Raw genomic sequence first — 14,823 nt, 5'->3', positions numbered from 1 at the left:
GTAATGCCATGAATGTGTGAGGAAATGAAGAGTAGAGAGATCGATAAGTTGAAAATGTCAAGAGGTAATGCCATGAATGTGTGAGGAAATGAAGAGTAGAGAGATCGATAAGTTGAAAATGTCAAGAGGTAATGCCATGAATGTGTGAGGAAATGAAGAGTAGAGAGAGATCGATAAGTTGAAAATGTCAAGAGGTAATTCCATGAATGTGTGAGGAAATGAAGAGTAGAGAGAGATCAATAAGTTGAAAATGTCAAGAGGTAATGCCATGAATGTGTGAGGAAATGAAGAGTAGAGAGAGATCGATAAGTTGAAAATGTCAAGAGGTAATGCCATGAATGTGTGAGGAAATGAAGAGTAGAGAGAGATCGATAAGTTGAAAATGTCAAGAGGTAATGCCATGAATGTGTGAGGAAATGAAGAGTAGAGAGATCGATAAGTTGAAAATGTCAAGAGGTAATGCCATGAATGTGTAAAATGAAGAGTAGAGAGAGATCCAAGAATGTGTGTCAAGAGGTAATTCCATGAGGAAATGAAGAGTAGAGAGAGATCGATAAGTTGAAAATGTCAAGAGGTAATGCCATGAATGTGTGAGGAAATGAAGAGAGAGAGATCAATAAGTTGAAAATGTCAGAGGTAATGCCATGAATGTGTGAGGAAATGAAGAGTTGAAAATGTCAAGAGGTAATGCCATGAATGTGTGAGGAAATGAAGAGTAGAGAGATCGATAAGTTGAAAATGTCAAGAGGTAATTCCATGAATGTGTGAGGAAATGAAGAGTAGAGAGAGATCAATAAGTTGAAAATGTCAAGAGGTAATGAGGAAATGAAGAGTAGAGAGATCAATAAGTTGAAAATGTCAAGAGGTAATTCCATGAATGTGTGAGGAAATGAAGAGTAGAGAGATCGATAAGTTGAAAATGTCAAGAGGTAATTCCATGAATGTGTGAGGAAATGAAGAGTAGAGAGATCAATAAGTTGAAAATGTCAAGAGGTAATGCCATGAATGTGTGAGGAAATGAAGAGTAGAGAGAGATCGATAAGTTGAAAATGTCAAGAGGTAATGCCATGAATGTGTGAGGAAATGAAGAGTAGAGAGATCGATAAGTTGAAAATGTCAAGAGGTAATGCCATGAATGTGTGAGGAAATGAAGAGTAGAGAGAGATCGATAAGTTGAAAATGTCAAGAGGTAATTCCATGAATGTGTGAGGAAATGAAGAGTAGAGAGAGATCGATAAGTTGAAAATGTCAAGAGGTAATGCCATGAATGTGTGAGGAAATGAAGAGATATAAGTTGAAAATGTCAAGAGGTAATGCCATAAGTTGGAAATGAAGAGTGTAAGTTGAAAATGTCAGAGGTAATGCCATGAATGTGTGAGGAAATGAAGAGTAGAGAGAGATCGATAAGTTGAAAATGTCAAGAGGTAATTCCATGAATGTGTGAGGAAATGAAGAGTAGAGAGAGATCGATAAGTTGAAAATGTCAAGAGGTAATGCCATGAATGTGTGAGGAAATGAAGAGTAGAGAGAGATCGATAAGTTGAAAATGTCAAGAGGTAATGCCATGAATGTGTGAGGAAATGAAGAGTAGAGAGATCGATAAGTTGAAAATGTCAAGAGGTAATGCCATGAATGTGTGAGGAAAATCCCCATCAGATCTAACTGGATAAAAACCAAAGAAAAGTAATGAGATATTAAAGTTCATTTTATCGAGGGGAAACGTATGTACATCTTCAGTCTCCACTTCAAAATAGCAACTGAAGATACTTACGGGACAGGAAAACTCTTCAATTAATTAATATACAAAAGTAAAAAGAGAAAATATACTTTTTGTTCTCTGTACACAGCGTTACTCTTTTCGTACAAAAAAAAAAGCCTTCCTCCGTTTTTGTACGGCTAGCGTTTCTGGTAGGTACCGGCAGGGAGCTGATCTAGGTCCAGTCTGTCGACTTCAGAGGTGAAACCCATAGACCTCTCTGATATCAGTCTAGTGGAATGTCGTCAGGGAGCCAGCTACCAACCGGTAACTGTTCTGGAGTCAGTCCAGTGGAATGTCGTCATGGAGCCAGCTACCAACCGGTAACTGTTCTGGAGTCAGTCCAGTGGAATGTCGTCATGGAGCCAGCTACCAACCGGTAACTGTTCTGGGGTCAGTCTAGTGGAATGATGTCAGGGAGCCAGCTACCAACCGGTAACTGTTCTGGACTCAGTCTAGCAACACTAGGTGCCAATCCCATCCATCTGTGGGGTGTGACTTTATAACTGTTCCTGGGTCAGCCCAGTCAAACGACTCCTCGGGACCGGCTCTGCCACAGACAGGTATTCCACTGTTCTGGAGTCAGCCTTAACGACACAACTCAAAACCAGAGCTGTAGACTGGGTGGGACCGTTAAACTGTTTCTGCGTCAGTTTAGTAGTCATGACTGCATCCTCCATTAAACAACCAACAAACCCTCTGTTTCGGAGTCAGTCGCTAGTCGCCGAAAACAAAATCGTCAGTCTAGTGAGATCACGTCGGGGACGGCCCCGTAGAGGGCTGCGGCCGCCACATCAGCACTGGACCGACCTCCTACGCCGGGGTGTGTGTGTGAGTGTGTGTGTGAGTGCGTGGGGTGTGTGTGAGAGTGTGTGGAGTGTGTGCTGTGAGTGTCTCTCAGACTGCTAGAGGACACTAGGCTACTGCTGCTGCCACCGCTGCTGTTTCCTCCACCATCACCACCGTTGACGGGCGCCAGCGAGCCAGAGGAGGGCGCCCCAGATTGGTCCAGGAACAGCTGGGAGGAGGACGAGGAGGAGGTGGTGTAGGGACGGAAGTGGTTGAGGAGGAGCTCGTGGTCGTCCGAGGCCGAGGCGGCGGCGGCGGCGGCCATCACCATGTTGTAATGCTTCAGAGGAGGACAAACAGGTACATTCACTTATATTTATCGTGTTACCAAACCCAAGTTCTGGGGACATCTTTAGAGGCTATAGTGTTGACCTCAGGAGGCCTACAGGGGGGGGGGTTCCATCTAAAACATACCTGATGATTGTCCCCTTGTAGAAAGGAGAAGAAATTCAGATCTGTGAATAAAACAATGAACCAAACACAACATACGGTCATTCATTTGATTCACAATGAACCACATGATCAGTACAGGTTCAACTGACTGAAGTTAGTGTTTACTGTATACAGGGACATACTGGTCTCCACAGACCCTGAGGAGACTCCTGAAGAAATGTGTCGAGGCAGTGTGTTGTACTAGGTTGGTGTGTGTGTGGTTATGTATGTGTGTGTGTGGTTGTGTATGTGTGTGGTTGTGTATTTGTGGTTGTATGTGCGTGGTTGTGTATTTGTGGTTGTGTGTGTGGTAGTGTATTAGTGGTTGTATGGGTGTGGTTGTGTGTGTGTGTGGTTTGTATTTGTGGTTGTGTGTGTGTGTGGTTGTGTATTTGTGGTTTAGTGTGTGTGTGGTTGTGTATTTGTGGTTGTGTGTGTGTGTGGTTGTGTATTTGTGGTTGTGTGTGTGTGTGGTTGTGTATTTGTGGTTGTGTATTTGTGGTTGTGTGTGCGTGGTTGTGTGTGCGTGGTTGTTGCGTGGTTGTTTATTTGTGGTTGTGTGTGTGTGTGGTTGTGTATTTGTGGTTGTGTGTGTGTGTGGTTGTGTATTTGTGGTTGTGTGTGTGTGGTTGTGTATTTGTGGTTGTGTGTGTGGTAATGTGTGTGGTTGTGTATTTATGGTTGTGTGTGTGTGTGTGTGGTTGTTAGCTGTGAGCTGGGTTGGGGCGTGGTAGTGTGTTACCTGTGAGCTGGTTTGGGGCGTGGTAGTGTGTTACCTGTGAGCTGTGTTGGGGCGTGGTAGTATGGACGGTAAGTGTGTGTGTGTTACCTGTGAGCTGGTTTGGGGCGTGGTAGTGTGTTACCTGTGAGCTGGGTTGGGGCGTGGTAGTGTGTTACCTGTGAGCTGGGTTGGGGCGTGGTAGCGTGTTACCTGTGAGCTGGGTTGGGGCGTGGTAGTGTGTTACCTGTGAGCTGGGTTGGGGCGTGGTAGCGTGTTACCTGTGAGCTGGGTTGGGGCGTGGTAGTAGGGACGGCAGTGTGTTACCTGTGAGCTGGGTTGGGGCGTGGTAGTGTGTTACCAGGTGAGCTGGGTTGGGTCGTGGTAGTGTGTGTGCTACCTGTGAGCTGGGTTGGGTCGTGGTAGTGTGTGTGCTACCTGTGAGCTGGGTTGGGTCGTGGTAGTAGGGACAGTAGTGTGTTACCTGTGAGCTGGGTTGGGGCGTGGTAGTGTGCTACCTGTGAGCTGGGTTGGGTCGTGGTAGTGTGTGTGTTACCTGTGAGCTGGGTTGGGGCGTGGTAGTGTGTGTGTTACCTGTGAGCTGGTTTGGGGCGTGGTAGTGTGTGTGTTACCTGTGAGCTGGTTTGGGGCGTGGTAGTGTGTGTGTTACCTGTGAGCTGGGTTGGGGCGTGCTAGTGTGTTACCTGTGAGCTGGGTTGGGTCGTGGTTGTAGGGACGGTAGTGTGTTACCTGTGAGCTGGGTTGGGGCGTGCTAGTGTGTTACCTGTGAGCTGGGTTGGGTCGTGGTAGTAGGGACGGTAGTGTGTTACCTGTGAGCTGGTTTGGGTCGTGGTAGTGTGTTACCTGTGAGCTGGGTTGGGTCGTGGTAGTGTGTTACCTGTGAGCTGGGTTGGGGCGTGGTAGTGTGTTACCTGTGAGCTGGGTTGGGGCGTGGTAGTGTGTGTGTTACCTGTGAGCTGGGTTGGGGCGTGGTAGTGTGTGTGTTACCTGTGAGCTGGTTTGGGGCGTGGTAGTGTGTGTGTTACCTGTGAGCTGGTTTGGGGCGTGGTAGTGTGTGTGTTACCTGTGAGCTGGGTTGGGGCGTGGTAGTGTGTTACCTGTGAGCTGAGTTGGGGCGTGGTAGTGTGTGTGTTACCTGTGAGCTGGGTTGGGGCGTGGTAGTGTGTTACCTGTGAGCTGGTTTGGGGCGTGGTAGTGTGCTACCTGTGAGCTGGGTTGGGGCGTGGTAGTGTGCTACCTGTGAGCTGAGTTGGGGCGTGGTAGTGTGCTACCTGTGAGCTGGGTTGGGGCGTGGTAGTGTGCTACCTGTGAGCTAAGTTGGGGCGTGGTAGTGTGCTACCTGTGAGCTGAGTTGGGGCGTGGTAGTGTGTTACCTGTGAGCTGGTTTGGGGCGTGGTAGTGTGCTACCTGTGAGCTGGGTTGGGGCGTGGTAGTGTGCTACCTGTGAGCTGAGTTGGGGCGTGGTAGTGTGCTACCTGTGAGCTGGGTTGGGGCGTGGTAGTGTGTTACCTGTGAGCTGAGTTGGGGCGTGGTAGTGTGCTACCTGTGAGCTGGGTTGGGGCGTGGTAGTGTGCTACCTGTGAGCTGGGTTGGGGCGTGGTAGTGTGCTACCTGTGAGCTGGGTTGGGGTGTGGTAGTGTGTTACCTGTGAGCTGGGTTGGGTCGTGGTAGTATGGACGGTAGTGTGTTACCTGTGAGCTGGGTTGGGGCGTGGTAGTGTGTTACCTGTGAGCTGGGTTGGGTCGTGGTAGTGTGTGTGTTACCTGTGAGCTGGGTTGGGGCGTGGTAGTGTGTGTGTTACCTGTGAGCTGAGTTGGGGCGTGGTAGTGTGTTACCTGTGAGCTGGGTTGGGGCGTGGTAGTGTGTTACCTGTGAGCTGGGTTGGGGTGGTAGTGTGTTACCTGTGAGCTGGGTTGGGTGTGTTACCTGTGAGCTGGGTTGGGGCGTGGTAGTGTGTTACCTGTGAGCTGGGTTGGGGCGTGGTAGTGTGTTACCTGTGAGCTGGGTTGGGGCGTGGTAGTGTGTTACCTGTGAGCTGGGTTGGGGCGTGGTAGTGTGTTACCTGTGAGCTGGGTTGGGGCGTGGTAGTGTGTTACCTGTGAGCTGGGTTGGGGCGTGGTAGTGTGTTACCTGTGAGCTGGTTGGGGCGTGGTAGTGTGTTACCTGTGAGCTGGGTTGGGGCGTGGTAGTGTGTTACCTGTGAGCTGGGTTGGGGCGTGGTAGTGTGTTACCTGTGAGCTGGGTTGGGGCGTAGTAGTGTGTTACCTGTGAGCTGGGTTGGGGCGTGGTAGTGTGTTACCTGTGAGCTGGGTTGGGGCGTGGTAGTGTGTTACCTGTGAGCTGGGTTGGGGTGTGGTAGTGTGTTACCTGTGAGCTGGTTTGGGGTGTGGTAGTGTGTTACCTGTGAGCTGGGTTGGGGTGTGGTAGTGTGTTACCTGTGAGCTGGGTTGGGGCGTGGTAGTAGGGACGGTAGTCCTGGATGAGGGGAGGTAGTGTGTTACCTGTGAGCTGGGTTGGGGCGTGGTAGTGTGTTACCTGTGAGCTGGGTTGGGGCGTGGTAGTGTGTTACCTGTGAGCTGGTTTGGGGCGTGGTAGTGTGTTACCTGTGAGCTGGGTTGGGGCGTGGTAGTGTGTGTGTTACCTGAGAGCTGGGTTGGGTCGTGGTAGTGTGTGTGTTACCTGTGAGCTGGGTTGGGTCGTGGTAGTGTGTGTTGTGACGGCCCTGAATTTTTCTGAACCGTCTCAGTGCAGCTCCTTCCAATAGGGCGCTTTCCCTTTAATTCCCAATTAAATAGCCAGTATCAGCTGCGCAAAAGTGGGGGTTTTGTGATGGAGACGTGACTGAGGATGTGTTCAACCCTCAGTTCCCGAAGCTTCTCTATTCCGTTGTTTTGTTGCCGTTAAACGTGTGTTTTGTAGCCTAATAGAGTTTACCCAGGATCGGATCCACTCTTTGCGTCCCTGGACTACACCTCTCTGTTCTTCGTGGCCTTTCTCCGCGGGAGATCTATTGGCGGATTGGATTGTCTGACTGACCGACTGACTACCACCTTTTTGTATACGGTATTTCATTTGTTTTGATGTGATGTATACTGTGATTTATGTAGTTAGTTGTAGTTGAGGACTTATTAAGAGTGATACGCTTTAAAGTTCTGTGGTAAACTTATTGTTCTATTGATGGTATGATTAATACTGGGTTTATGCTACACGGAATGAACGGACAAACATTGCGTGACAGAAGTCACTTGAGTTCCCTGAACTCTACCGGGCAGGACTCTTTTTAGGCACGAGGTACAGGACATTTCTGGAGGAACCAGAACTCATTGTGTTATATTATTATATGTGTGTGTAATCATTGATGTTGTTAATACAACCCACGCAAAAGAGTATAGTTGTTTTTGAAGTTCTTTCCAATGTTTTAAGGGTTTATGAAAAGTTTATTTCCATCCTGACTTTTACATAAGTCCTTTGTATTGGTGTAGACTTGACGGACCAGATGGGACTCATTCCCACCCAAACTAAAAGGAGAAACCAATGTTTTCTCTGGTAGGCACAACCTACCTGGCACCCCTATAAATAATAACCTCAAGTCAAAACCGTTACAGTGTGTTACCTGTGAGCTGGGTTGGGGCGTGGTAGTGTGTGTGTTACCTGTGAGCTCGGTTGGGGCGCTGTAGTGTGTGTGTTACCTGTGAGCTGGTTTGGGGCGCGGTAGTGTGTGTGTTACCTGTGAGCTGGGTTGGGGCGCGGTAGTGTGTGTGTTACCTGTGAGCTGGGTTGGGTCGTGGTAGTGTGTGTGTTACCTGTGAGATGGGTTGGGGCGTGGTAGTGTGTGTGTTACCTGTGAGATGGGTTGGGGCGTGGTAGTGTGTGTGTTACCTGTGAGCTGGTTTGGGGCGTGGTAGTGTGTGTGTTACCTGTGAGCCGGTTTGGGGCGTGGTAGTGTGTGTGTTACCTGTGAGCCGGTTTGGGGCGTGGTAGTGTGTTACCTGTGAGCCGGTTTGGGGCGTGGTAGTGTGTTACCTGTGAGCCGGTTTGGGGCGTGGTAGTGTGTTACCTGTGAGCCGGGTTGGGGCGTGGTAGTGTGTTACCTGTGAGCTGGTTTGGGGCGTGGTAGTGTGTTACCTGTGAGCCGGGTTGGGGCGTGGTAGTAGGGACGGTAGTGTGTTACCTGTGAGCTGGGTTGGGGCGTGGTAGTGTGTTACCTGTGAGCTGGGTTGGGGCGTGGTAGTGTGTTACCTGTGAGCTGGGTTGGGGCGTGGTAGTGTGTTACCTGTGAGCTGGGTTGGGGCGTGGTAGTGTGTTACCTGTGAGCTGGGTTGGGGCGTGGTAGTGTGTTACCTGTGAGCTGGGTTGGGGCGTGGTAGTGTGTTACCAGGTGAGCTGGGTTGGGTCGTGGTAGTGTGTGTGCTACCTGTGAGCTGGGTTGGGTCGTGGTAGTAGGGACAGTAGTGTGTTACCTGTGAGCTGGGTTGGGGCGTGGTAGTGTGCTACCTGTGAGCTGGGTTGGGTCGTGGTAGTGTGTGTGTTACCTGTGAGCTGGTTTGGGGCGTGGTAGTGTGTGTGTTACCTGTGAGCTGGTTTGGGGCGTGGTAGTGTGTGTGTTACCTGTGAGCTGGGTTGGGGCGTGCTAGTGTGTTACCTGTGAGCTGGGTTGGGTCGTGGTAGTAGGGACGGTAGTGTGTTACCTGTGAGCTGGGTTGGGTCGTGGTAGTAGGGACGGTAGTGTGTTACCTGTGAGCTGGTTTGGGTCGTGGTAGTGTGTTACCTGTGAGCTGGGTTGGGTCGTGGTAGTGTGTTACCTGTGAGCTGGGTTGGGGCGTGGTAGTGTGTTACCTGTGAGCTGGGTTGGGGCGTGGTAGTGTGTGTGTTACCTGTGAGCTGGGTTGGGGCGTGGTAGTGTGTGTGTTACCTGTGAGCTGGTTTGGGGCGTGGTAGTGTGTGTGTTACCTGTGAGCTGGTTTGGGGCGTGGTAGTGTGTGTGTTACCTGTGAGCTGAGTTGGGGCGTGGTAGTGTGTGTGTTACCTGTGAGCTGGGTTGGGGCGTGGTAGTGTGTTACCTGTGAGCTGGTTTGGGGCGTGGTAGTGTGCTACCTGTGAGCTGAGTTGGGGCGTGGTAGTGTGCTACCTGTGAGCTGGGTTGGGGCGTGGTAGTGTGTTACCCGTGAGCTGAGTTGGGGCGTGGTAGTGTGCTACCTGTGAGCTGGGTTGGGGCGTGGTAGTGTGCTACCTGTGAGCTGGGTTGGGGCGTGGTAGTGTGTTACCTGTGAGCTGGGTTGGGTCGTGGTAGTAGGGACGGTAGTGTGTTACCTGTGAGCTGGGTTGGGGCGTGGTAGTGTGTTACCTGTGAGCTGGGTTGGGTCGTGGTAGTGTGTGTGTTACCTGTGAGCTGGGTTGGGGCGTGGTAGTGTGTGTGTTACCTGTGAGCTGAGTTGGGGCGTGGTAGTGTGTTACCTGTGAGCTGGGTTGGGGCGTGGTAGTGTGTTACCTGTGAGCTGGGTTGGGGCGTGGTAGTGTGTTACCTGTGAGCTGGGTTGGGGCGTGGTAGTGTGTTACCTGTGAGCTGGGTTGGGGCGTGGTAGTGTGTTACCTGTGAGCTGGGTTGGGGCGTGGTAGTGTGTTACCTGTGAGCTGGGTTGGGGCGTGGTAGTGTGTTACCTGTGAGCTGGGTTGGGGCGTGGTAGTGTGTTACCTGTGAGCTGGGTTGGGGCGTGGTAGTGTGTTACCTGTGAGCTGGGTTGGGGCGTGGTAGTGTGTTACCTGTGAGCTGGGTTGGGGCGTGGTAGTGTGTTACCTGTGAGCTGGGTTGGGGCGTGGTAGTGTGTTACCTGTGAGCTGGGTTGGGGCGTGGTAGTGTGTTACCTGTGAGCTGGGTTGGGGCGTGGTAGTGTGTTACCTGTGAGCTGGGTTGGGGCGTGGTAGTGTGTTACCTGTGAGCTGGGTTGGGGCGTGGTAGTGTGTTACCTGTGAGCTGGGTTGGGGTGTGGTAGTGTGTTACCTGTGAGCTGGTTTGGGGCGTGGTAGTGTGTTACCTGTGAGCTGGGTTGGGGTGTGGTAGTGTGTTACCTGTGAGCTGGGTTGGGGCGTGGTAGTAGGGACGGTAGTCCTGGATGAGGGGAGGTAGTGTGTTACCTGTGATCTGGGTTGGGGCGTGGTAGTGTGTTACCTGTGAGCTGGGTTGGGGCGTGGTAGTGTGTTACCTGTGAGCTGGTTTGGGGCGTGGTAGTGTGTTACCTGTGAGCTGGGTTGGGGCGTGGTAGTGTGTGTGTTACCTGAGAGCTGGGTTGGGTCGTGGTAGTGTGTGTGTTACCTGTGAGCTGGGTTGGGTCGTGGTAGTGTGTGTGTTACCTGTGAGCTGGGTTGGGGCGTGGTAGTGTGTGTGTTACCTGTGAGCTCGGTTGGGGCGCTGTAGTGTGTGTGTTACCTGTGAGCTGGGTTGGGGCGCGGTAGTGTGTGTGTTACCTGTGAGCTGGGTTGGGTCGTGGTAGTGTGTGTGTTACCTGTGAGATGGGTTGGGGCGTGGTAGTGTGTGTGTTACCTGTGAGATGGGTTGGGGCGTGGTAGTGTGTGTGTTACCTGTGAGCCGGTTTGGGGCGTGGTAGTGTGTTACCTGTGAGCCGGTTTGGGGCGTGGTAGTGTGTTACCTGTGAGCCGGTTTGGGGCGTGGTAGTGTGTTACCTGTGAGCCGGGTTGGGGGCGTGGTAGTAGGGACGGTAGTGTGTTACCTGTGAGCTGGGTTGGGCGTGGTAGTGTGTTACCTGTGAGCTGGGTTGGGGCGTGGTAGTGTGTTACCTGTGAGCTGGGTTGGGGCGTGGTAGTGTGTTACCTGTGAGCTGGGTTGGGGCGTGGTAGTGTGTTACCTGTGAGCTGGGTTGGGGCGTGGTAGTGTGTTACCTGTGAGCTGGGTTGGGGCGTGGTAGTGTGTTACCTGTGAGCTGGGTTGGGGCGTGGTAGTGTGTTACCTGTGAGCTGGGTTGGGCGTGGTAGTGTGTTACCTGTGAGCTGGGTTGGGGCGTGGTAGTGTGTTACCTGTGAGCTGGGTTGGGGCGTGGTAGTGTGTTACCTGTGAGCTGGGTTGGGGCGTGGTAGTGTGTTACCTGTGAGCTGGGTTGGGGCGTGGTAGTGTGTTACCTGTGAGCTGGGTTGGGGCGTGGTAGTGTGCTACCTGTGAGCTGGGTTGGGGCGTGGTAGTGTGCTACCTGTGAGCTGGGTTGGGGCGTGGTAGTGTGCTACCTGTGAGCTGGGTTGGGGTGTGGTAGTGTGCTACCTGTGAGCTGGGTTGGGGTGTGGTAGTGTGCTACCTGTGAGCTGGGTTGGGGCGTGGTAGTGTGCTACCTGTGAGCTGGGTTGGGGTGTGGTAGTGTGCTACCTGTGAGCTGTGGTCCTTCTGTAGCTCAGTTGGTAGAGCATGGCGCTTGTAACGCCAGGGTAGTGGGTTCGATCCCCGGGACCACCCATACGTAGAATGTATGCACACATGACTGTAAGTCGCTTTGGATAAAAGCGTCTGCTAAATGGCATATATTATTATATTATTAGCTGGGTTGGGGCGTGGTAGTGTGCTACCTGTGAGCTGGGTTGGGGCGTGGTAGTGTGCTACCTGTGAGCTGGGTTGGGGTGTGGTAGTGTGTTACCTGTGAGCTGGTTTGGGGCGTGGTAGTAGGGACGGTAGTCCTGGATGAGGGGAGGTACAGGGGGGATGTAGCTGGTGTCCACAGACGGCATGCTGGGGGTCCGGCTCACTGGGGACACCTGGTGGTGCAGGTTCAACACTCTGCACACACAGCACAGAGAAAGAGAGACAGACAAAGAGAATATTAACACACACAGAGGTGTGAGAGGTGTGTGAGAGGTGCGAGAGATGAGAGGGGAGAGAGGGAAGGGAGGGGCGGGAGGGGAAGGAGAGGTGAAAGGGGTGAGGGAGGCGAGAGGGGCGTGAGATTGGTGTGAGGTGTATTGGTGGAGGTGGGCCTCACCCCTTGTTGACGATGGGAGGCGAGGTGGGGGACAGGGAGGGGCAGGGCCTCTTGAGGGGCGGTTGGTCATCATCGTCGTCCTCTGAGGAGCTGTCCAGGGTCAGGTCGATCACCTCTACCTTCATCCTACTACTGCCCCCGTTGTGGACGACGAGCTCCTCTGCTCCCCTACCGCCGACCGGTGCAAGCCTGGGGGAGAGAGACACGGGAAACAATCAAATCAATATAGCATATATATTTACACACCCCAGCCTAGAGCAAGTGGCAACACAGTGGAATAGTCATGAGACATATAGTGTAATGATAACAAGCCAGAATAATATCATCTAACACAACGAGAGACACTGGGTTTGCAGCCTGTTGTTCCAGCACTGTTCTAACACACATTCTGATACAAGGTCCAACAGACAGAGTAGTGGAATCAGGTATGTTAAAAGCTGCAAGGCTGGACCGAAAGCCTGCCCTTACACAGCGCCTCTCTCACCTTCCAGTCCGTTGCTGTAGGAGGCTGACGAGACCTCCTGTACTTCCTTCTTTGTCCTCATGGGGGCCCAGTAGCCATCCTCCTTAAACTGGATCTCATCACAGTCTACACAGCTGTTCAGGATCTCCATAAACAACCTGGACAAGACAGACACACAGAAACAACAGTGTGAAGGTATACTGTACATGCAATGTCTTCACGTTGTGTTGCGGTCATTGTGTGTACGGTGTTATTCACGTTGTGTTACAGTCATTGTGTGTACAGTGTTATTCATGTTGTTTACATGGTGTGTGTAAATACATCTATACGCTACAGATTGTATAAAATAGAAAAGACCATCTGAATCTCTCCTGTAGGACTGAATAGAGTGGACTTGTATACAGTATAACTGAATAGAGTGGACTTGTATACAGTATAACTGAATAGAGTGGACTTGTATACAGTATAACTGAATAGAGTGGACTTGTATACAGTATAACTGAATAGAGTGGACTTGTATACAGTATAACTGAATAGAGTGGACTTGTATACAGTATAACTGAATAGAGTGGACTTGTATACAGTATAACTGAATAGAGTGGACTTGTATACAGTATAACTGAATAGAGTGGACTTGTATAACTGAATAGAGTGGACTTGTATACAGTATAACAGAATAGAGTGGACTTGTATACAGTATAACAGAATAGAGTGGACTTGTATAACTGAATAGAGTGGACTTGTATACAGTATAACTGAATAGAGTGGACTTGTATACAGTATAACAGAATAGAGTGGACTTGTATAACTGAATAGAGTGGACTTGTATACAGTATAACTGAATAGAGTGGACCTGTATACAGTATAACTGAATAGAGTGGACTTGTATACAGTATAACTGAATATAGTGGACCTGTATACAGTATAACTGAATAGAGTGGACCTGTATAACTGAATAGAGTGGACCTGTATAACTGAATAGAGTGGACCTGTATAACTGAATAGAGTGGACCTGTATAACTGAATAGAGTGGACTTGTATACAGTATAACTGAATAGAGTGGACTTGTATACAGTATAACAGAATAGAGTGGACTTGTATACAGTATAACTGAATAGAGTGGACTTATATACAGTATAACTGAATAGAGTGGACTTGTATAACTGAATATAGTGGACTTGTATACAGTATAACTGAATATAGTGGACTTGTATACAGTATAACAGAATAGAGTGGACCTGTATAACTGAATAGAGTGGACCTGTATACAGTATAACAGAATAGAGTGGACCTGTATACAGTATAACAGAATAGAGTGGACTTGTATACAGTATAACAGAATAGAGTGGACTTGTATAACTGAATAGAGTGGACCTGTATACAGTATAACAGAATAGAGTGGACTTGTATAACTGAATAGAGTGGACCTGTATACAGTATAACAGAATAGAGTGGACATTTACATTATAACTGAATAGAGAGTGGACTCTGTATACAGTATTACAAATCATTTAGAATAGAGTGGACTTGTATACAGTATACCTGAGAAGGTTGTTTTTGTACATACTGTAGGTCAACTAGCGGAATCCCGTCCTATGGTTGGATGTGACTATCTGGATTCAATACCATTTCATGTTTGAAGAACACAACCACAGACCGTTCAACTCAACAACCCCCCAGCTAAGCACAAATTCATGCTGCTAATCAACTATTCTCAACTTCCTGTTTAATTTGATCACTGTTCACCCAAAATGTCACCCTATGGGCGAATATTGAATTTGTGCAGAAAAATAAGTTGGTTGCAACTGGAGCCATGTAAATAATTGTTGGGCTACACATTTGAAACCCATCAGGTCTGATGTGACCATTAAAGTCTGAAACTGGGCACAGAAAATAAAGAAACGAAACCCAGAGGAATGGGCACGTTCCCGGATGATGTGCTTCTTTCCAGCCTAAAATTAAGAAAATCTGCACAAAATTGTAGGGACTCCGGCCACAAGTTTCTGTGATACAGTATAATAACATCGATGTATACAGTATACACAGTGCCTTCAGAAAGTATTCATACCCCTTGACTTATTCCACATTTTGTTGTGTTACAGCCCGAATTCAAAATGGATTAAATAGATTTTTCCCCACCTCACCCATACAATACCCCATAATGACATCACAATACCCCATAATGACATCACAATACCCCATAATGACATCACAACACCCCATAATGACATCACAATACCCCATAATGACATCACAGCACCCCATAATGACATCACAGCACCCCATAATGACATCACAGCACCCCATGATGACATCACAACACCCCATAATGACATCACAGCACCCCATAAGGACAAAGTGAAAACATGTTTTTAGACATTTTTGCACATTTATTGAAAATTAAATACAGAAATATCTCACTTACATAAGTATTCACACCCCGAGTCCATACTTTGCAGAAGTTCCTTTGGCAGTGATTACAGTAGAGTAAGTCTCTGAGATTTCCACACCTGTGCAACATTCTTCCATTTTTCCTTTCAAAATTCTTCAAGCTTTGTCAATTGGTTTTTAATCATTGCTAGACAATAATTTTCAGGTCTTGCCATAG

General features: G+C 49.4%; 1 pseudogene; it reads right to left on the bottom strand.

Annotated features, from left to right (window-relative positions):
* Nucleotides 1-1,689: 1,689 nt before the first annotated feature.
* Nucleotides 1,690-14,823, bottom strand: part of LOC124019830 — a 109,450-nt pseudogene continuing 96,316 nt past the window's right edge.

The sequence above is a fragment of the Oncorhynchus gorbuscha genome, unplaced genomic scaffold, assembly GCF_021184085.1.
Source record: "Oncorhynchus gorbuscha isolate QuinsamMale2020 ecotype Even-year unplaced genomic scaffold, OgorEven_v1.0 Un_scaffold_692, whole genome shotgun sequence".
NCBI classification, from domain to species: Eukaryota; Metazoa; Chordata; class Actinopteri; order Salmoniformes; family Salmonidae; genus Oncorhynchus; species Oncorhynchus gorbuscha.
The sequence above is the reverse complement of the archived record's forward strand: the minus strand, read 5'-3'. Positions and strand labels throughout refer to the sequence as shown.